Raw genomic sequence first — 7,308 nt, 5'->3', positions numbered from 1 at the left:
TTTTGTATGTGGGTCGCCGCCACAGCATGGCTGACGAGGGGTATATGTCTGTGCCCGGGGCCCGAACCTGCGAACTCAGGCCGCCGAAGCTGAGTGTGTCGAATTTAACCATTGTGCCACGGGGCCAGGCCCAGGATTTCTTTTTAAGTTTGATGCTTCTAAGAGGTTACTATTCTGTTCATTTTTTTCCAAGATGATTTAGAAACTTTTGATGTATTTTGAATTTTTTCCTTGTATGATGTAGAATACTCTGATACTCCTTTAAAATACAAGTGATGGGTAACAGAACAAACATTTTCCTGGAAACTGTTTTTCTTGTGCAGTTAACTTTATTGTGTCTGGGAGCAGTCATAGATTTTTCTGGATGTTATCCAAATCTCCTTACCGGTGTTTAGCATTATAATAGGAGTCAAATCTTTTTTCTCTCACTGTAATTTCAGCTCTTGAATGTACTCCAGAGTACATGTGGTGCAATTTGTCACTGCCATGTACCTCCTGACCCCTCCTGAGGGTTAATATTAGAAATTATATTAAGTGAATGAAATATGGAAGCCTTTTTCCTCACCTCACCCATGGCCCGTTTGAGAGAGCCTGAAATAACTACTGAGTAAAAAATAATGTTATATTTATCTTAATATATAAAATAGCTCCTCCAGTTAATTGTGATAATGGTATTTCTCTACTAGGGAAATTAACTGCTTGATTTAGAATGAAAGCTGAGATGAGATCCTGCTTACCTCCATCTGCTTAATTCTTCTTTAACGTTGAATCAGTATTACAGTTGTGCTGGTTATTATTATTGTAATTCAACCTCAGCTTTAATATCATATCCATAAATAGCTGTACCATAGCTGAACTTGTGATAGCTGTACGTGCTGAGGGCTGCTTACTGCTGCTACGTTTCATTTTATGCCTGAGGACTTTCCTTCTGGGCGCTGAAGTATGAATGTTCTGTCTGTGCAAAGAGGCTGAGCAAGAAGTGCCGGAGAGTTAAAACCCTCATAAATTGCTCCCAACCATGTCAAATGGGGAGTCGGTGGATAAATCTCACAATTTTCTTGCCCCTTTGTTAGTTTAACTGTGAGGCATATTCACCCCCAGTACTCTACAAACTTTATCACTTGGGGATATTGTCAAAAATTCACATCTGATTTAGCGGGTTTGGAGTGGGAGCTTGAGATGACGATGGTGATGATCCATTTTGAGTAGCAGGTTTTTCACAGTCTCCCGGAATTTCCCAAGAATTAAGCTCCATTTGCCCCCAATGGGAAGTTGCTTGATTATTCTCCTTTAGTTTTCTTCCCGTCCCTGTTTCTCACTTTTCCATTCCCCCACTAGTGTTTCCTGCTTTCATGGTGTCCTTGTCTCAGGGTCTACTTCTGGGGGCACCCAACCAATAATACACACATATACACACGTAGCCATATCTTGATCTATCTGTCTACCACCTATCTCTCTCTCTCTCTCTCTCTCTCTCTCTCTCTCTCTCTATCATCATCTTGAACATAGCAACACAGTGCAGCTTCTTAAAGAATCCAGGCCATTGAAGAGCTAGAAGAGAAAGGATAAGGACATCCAGGAGAGGGTGGAAAGAGAAAGTTGACCATCACTAAACTGAATTTTTTTCTTCCTCTTTATGTAGGTGTCAAAAGGATTTGATATTGTGGAACTGTGGTGAAAGAGGAGACTGGGCAGTTAGTTATGGCTGCATAAACAGTGCCTCTCCAGAAGTCCTCAGAGGGACAGCCATTCTACTGGAAAGATGGGCAAGGACTTTTCACCTGATTCTATTATTCAGAACACGCTGTTGGGAGGGTTGGCCATCCGGGCCACGGGAAGAAGGTATGTCAAATGTTAATCTTGGAACGGACTGAAAGCAGCATAAGTAGAGGGACACTGGGCAAGGTGTTGGGGGAAGGCAATGCCACACTTCTGGGCTTATGGGTCAGCTCTGTGTAGGAGAGAAAATTAGTGAATGGGCTTTGCAGATGGTCACCCAGGATTCTCTAGTGACATTGTACAGCCGATAAAAGGTGTGCTACTTATCTTGTGGGAGTGTGATTGAGAGCAAAGCTCTGGACTTCTTCAGCTCAAATCCCAACTCTGCCACTTCCTGGTTATGCTACCAATGCATGTTATACAACCTCTTTAAGTGTCAATTTTCCCATCTATATAGTGGGGACAATAACCCCTATATCATAGCCTTGTGATGAAAATTAAATGAGGTGTTGTGTATAAAGTACTTGTGTTACTATAACTGGAGGATAAGATAGCTGCCCTAATACTGCAAATATTCCAAAGAATCCTGGGGAAATGGTGGGTAGTCGTTTTACCTGATCCAGGCATTGTGTACATACACACACACACACACACACACACAAACACGTATATGTTTGATGTCATATTCACGGAAAGTCACTGGAGTGATAATGCCCTGATGGTATAAATCAATCCCAGCTATGACAGCCGAAAAATCCTGCTACTGCTCTTAGCTATGCATGAAATCACCCCTATGAAATCTTCCTTTGAGAGAAGTGAACACCTGTTCTTGGTGGAACACAAAAGGGAAACTTGGTTTAAAGCTCTTGCTTCCCCTTCTTTTAAAAGTTTGAGACCCCTGTAAAAACAGTTCCCGCTAAGGCCACTTTTGGTTTCTTAAGTTCAGGAGCCTGAAAACCAGAGTTTTTCAGGTTCTCTTAGGGCAAAGGCTCAGTCTTGATGGTGTCCTGCCATGTCTGAGAGTCGGGGGGCTGAAAGAGAGGCAGAATCATTGTTTTTGCCATCAAGACCCACTGATCACACCCAATGGTCTCGCCATTTGCTGTGGCTTCTCTCCAGTGCCCTGACAGGTTGACATTCAGGAAGCAACATTCTGGAAGGTCAAGGATGGGTCAGTTCTTAGGACTATGCAAAAGAGAATCAGTCATTGTACTAAGCGGTTTGATTCCAGTGGTTCTTTTCATTTCTTTTGAAAGCAACTTCCCCTCCTCAACCAGGTTCTGCTCTGGCCTCTTCAAGGGCCAAAGAAGGTGGATGCTGATGGAAATCACACATGTGGCCAAACCTCCCCAGAAGCAGCAGCCTGGTCAGAGGTCATATGGCTCCTTTCCAGTAACAGGTGGCACTCGGTCTTCAGAATGGCCTCTACTTGTCAAGAGAGTTTGAATCAAGAGACATTCAGGGTAAAACACTGTCACTTTGCATTTTATTTTCTGTAAAGCCAACTCCACGCTATTCAACAGCTGCCTTTTTGAAATAAGCCTGGAATAATAGGTGTCATAGGTATCAGAAACAGTCTCTACTCTTTCAACTGTGTGAGTTACTGTTGTTTCAAATTACATTTCACTATACCACATAACAGATGTATCACACACACTTAATCTCACGCATGCTTACACACACATGTAGACATGTGCAGGTAGTCAGAGAGGGAAGCTTAAAGAATTGATGCTAACATCTAAATGAAGGAATAGTCATTAATAAAACAGATTCCTATTTACACTCTTCTACTATTATGCAGGATAATCATTTGTTAATTAATTAATATGCTGGACTTGAAAGTGGCTCTCATTGGTGTTGGATCACAAAATGTTTGTCCTCCCTCCACATTCCTCCCAACTGGGAAAAGTAAAAGATATGCAGTTCACACATGGTTGTGAAATTCAAACACATTTTAAAAGAGTCTATAGGCAGCAATTCTAACCTAAAGGGTTAATATAGAAACCATTGATCACAGAAATCTAAATAGGTCCTAACTAACGAAGGGACTCAACCATTCCCTGCTTGAGGGAATTGCCCACGTTCCAGATGGTAGACTTGACATTCACACACCATGCAAAAACATAGGTACAATACAGAGACCCTGGGGTGTCGCCTGGAGCTCCAACGATGTCATCAGAAACAAAAACATGACATCTGACAAGCGCGTGATCTAACACTATGACCTATATGGAAGATTTTAGGACTGCCATTTATTCTCCCATACGTAAAGGGGACCCACAGGGTGACCACCTGGAGGTGCACACGTGCTTTTTCTCCACGCATACCCTTTATTTCAAGGGTCGTATTTGTAGCTCCCCCAGGAAAGGATCAAAGGCCAAGGGTGGGTGGCCCAGACTCTTGTTTGGACTGGAGAGCACAGACAACAGCTGCAGCATATCACTGAGATTGACTGCTGACAGGAAAATGCATTGACAATTTCATCAGATCTCATAGATCAGTAACAACAGAACACCCTCCCACTAATTGGTGGCCACCATGGTAGCTACAGTTGGTTTGATTGAAATCAATATTTAGAAATTTTTTAAATTGTGGTAAAATACATGTAACATAAAATTTGCCATATTAACCATTTTTAAGTGTACAGTTGAGTAGTATTAAGTACATTCACACTGTTGTGCAACCAATCTCCATCTTGCAAAACTGAAACTCTGTACCCATTAAATAATAACTCACCATTTCCTCTTCCCGCCAGCCCCTGGAAACCACCATTCTACTTTCTGTCTCTATCAATTTGACTACTCTGGGTATCTCAGATAAGTGGAGTCATACAGTATTTGTCCTTTTGTGACTGGCTTATTTCACTTAGCATAATGTCCTCAAGGTTCATCCACGTTGTAGCATGTGTCAGAATTTCCTTCCTTTCTAAGTCTGAATAATATTCCATTGAATGTATATACCACATTTTGTTTATCCATTCATCTGTCATTGAACACTTGGATTGCTTATATCTTTAGCTATTGTGAATAATACTGTCATGAAAATGGGTGTACGAAATCAGTATTTTTAATTACAACGGTAAAAGGCTTATATTCCATTTCATGACTAACCTACTATCTGATCCTCAATAAGTCATATATTTCGTAGAGAGAATAAAATTGTTCTAATTCAGGGAGCCCTTTTAAGACCCATAATACTCTGATACAGCTGAGTGGAATTAGATAATCTATGGGCATGGAACAGAAATAAATCTAACTGGTCTATAAATCTATCTCAATTTTAATCTTGGTCTCCTGAGCACTAAATTTTTGTCATCCAAACCATTCCAGCCAAGATACACTGAGTGAAAAATATTACTCAAGAATTCTACCCTTATTGGTATAACAGTCATAGCTAATACTTGCATAGTGCTTAAAATTTTCCAGACACCATTCTTAGCTATGTGCACTATCAGTATACCTGTTTCACAAGCGGGAAAATGAATCAGAGAGTGGTTAAGCACCTCGCCCAATTGTACGCTGCTAGTCAGGGCTGGCGTTTGAACATGTGTAGTTTTGCTCCAGAGTCCATGCTCTTTACCACCATGCTACACTGTATCTCATATATGCACATATAGGAATAGATGTGTGTGGGCTGTGTATATACAAAGGTTATTTTTTGACAACCAGCAATGAGAGAAGACACCTTAGAACTCCAAATTGATATTGCTAGAAAATGGTGCAACAACGTATGATAGAAAGTACTCTGGTTTTGTAACTGAACACAACTAGTTTGAATCCCAACTCTGCCACCAGCTGTCTGGTATCATTGACCAAGTGTTTTATTCTCTTGGCATCAGTTTCCTCATCTAAAAATGGGGACAATAACAATATATACTTGTTGTGAACATTTGAGGAAATAATGTCTGCAAAATACTTAGCTCGTGGTAAATACTCAATAAATGTTATTTCTCTCAACTCTCACGAGGCAAGAGAAGAAGGTGATCTCAGAAAATAGAAATGTGTTTTCATAAAGACATACGTTACATAAACACATTCATTTCCACTTTATTTTTCTATGTACAAAGGCACTTAAGACTTAAGTTGTCTCCTCTCTCTTTTGCATTCTGTTAGAGTCTATTCAGAAATAGAGGAGACACGCTATGTTGGAAACCTAATAGTGGGTCCTGATAAAACCAACCCCATATTTCCTTCAAGTGGGGAAGGAGCTCCAAATGCCAGGATCACGGGTACCATTAATGGGCTAGACCTGTCTTCCTTTTCCCTCTGCTCTAGAATACCACGGCTTTAAGCACTTGTCATAATCAGCCTTCAATGCCAGCACAGAAAGTGCCGCCTCCCAGTCTTGGCCCAAAGCCATCACTGAGTAATCATGTCTTGACAGCCACGTAATCAAAGTCTTGCCTCTTTCCTTGATTTGATTTTTTTAAAATGGTGTAACAATTTGATTACTAGAAAATGCTATAAATCCACTATTTTATTGATAAAACAATACTCACATGGAAGCCTAGATATTATTTGTCCAGTTTGCTCAGTTGATTCAAGAATGATCACAATTGGTAGTATAGTGTTGCACAAGGAAAGATTTCTTCGCCTTGCCCCAATACTCTTTGCTTTGAAGATGTACACAGTAAGGCACCAAGGAGACCAATGAGACATGCACACAAATCCAGGTCTGCTGCTCTCAAAAAGAAATCCTTCCTGACAGCAGAGAGGGAGTTTATTTGCAGAGATTGAAGGATAGCATACATCTCTGTGTGGACATACTTGCTTAAGATATGCAAATAGGCTTTACACACAAATACAAATAAACATATGTTTCATGTGGTTTTTCGCTCTCCTTTTTCTTTTCTCTGTAATGCTTTTCTTTGAGCAAAAAGTTTAACTCCTCAATTTGTTCTCATTGTATGATATTTAGGGGTTGATTGCCATTAAGACAAATACCAAATGAATGGCGAGTTCAAACGAGCTTAAGAAGTTCTGTAACTGTGTGTAAGATAGATTCTGTTTTTTCATTTGTGCACTAAATATCTTGTCATCCGCATTAATGGACATTCCAGCCTACAGATAAAAACATTTGATTGAGTACAAAAAGCAAGAATGGAAGTGTTGGGTGTTTTTTTTAAAACTATTATTTTAGAGAATTTTAAGGTTCACTGCAAAGCTGAGAAGAAAATATAGAGGTATCCCGTCTACATCCTGCCCCTACACATGAACAGCTTCCCCTGTTATCAACATCCCCCACCAGAGTGATACGTTTGTTACAATTGATGAACCTACATTGACACATCATCACCCAAAGTCCATAGTTTACATAACGTTCACTTTTGGTATTGTACATTCTATGGCTTTGGACAAATGTTTAATGACATGTGAATATATAATGTATAATGACAATGGAAGTGTGGCTTATTTTTCCTCATTGCTCTCTTTTGTTTATTGCCTGAGATGACAAAATGAAGGTCCAGCATCCAGTTAAGTTGCACGGAGGGCTGGTGCTTTTCTGAATGGAAATATTAACTGGAACAACCACCATTTTCCAGAGTTGAATCAATTCTTCTGACTTTTAAGACGTGGCTGCCAGCTCTGT

The 7,308-nt window shown here is 40.2% G+C and overlaps 1 long non-coding RNA gene across 1 annotated transcript; it reads left to right on the top strand.

The window, feature by feature from the left end:
- The first annotated feature begins 1,493 nt into the window (after positions 1–1,493).
- Positions 1,494–4,990, top strand: LOC131414144 (uncharacterized). Its single transcript, XR_009222135.1, has 2 exons — positions 1,494–1,842; positions 2,997–4,990. It is a non-coding gene; the product is annotated as an uncharacterized LOC131414144 (long non-coding RNA).
- The last annotated feature ends 2,318 nt before the right edge of the window (positions 4,991–7,308 follow it).

The sequence above is a fragment of the Diceros bicornis genome, chromosome 14, assembly GCF_020826845.1.
Source record: "Diceros bicornis minor isolate mBicDic1 chromosome 14, mDicBic1.mat.cur, whole genome shotgun sequence".
Classification (NCBI taxonomy): domain Eukaryota; kingdom Metazoa; phylum Chordata; class Mammalia; order Perissodactyla; family Rhinocerotidae; genus Diceros; species Diceros bicornis.
Note: the sequence above shows the minus strand (reverse complement) of the source record. Positions and strands in the feature narration are given on the sequence as shown.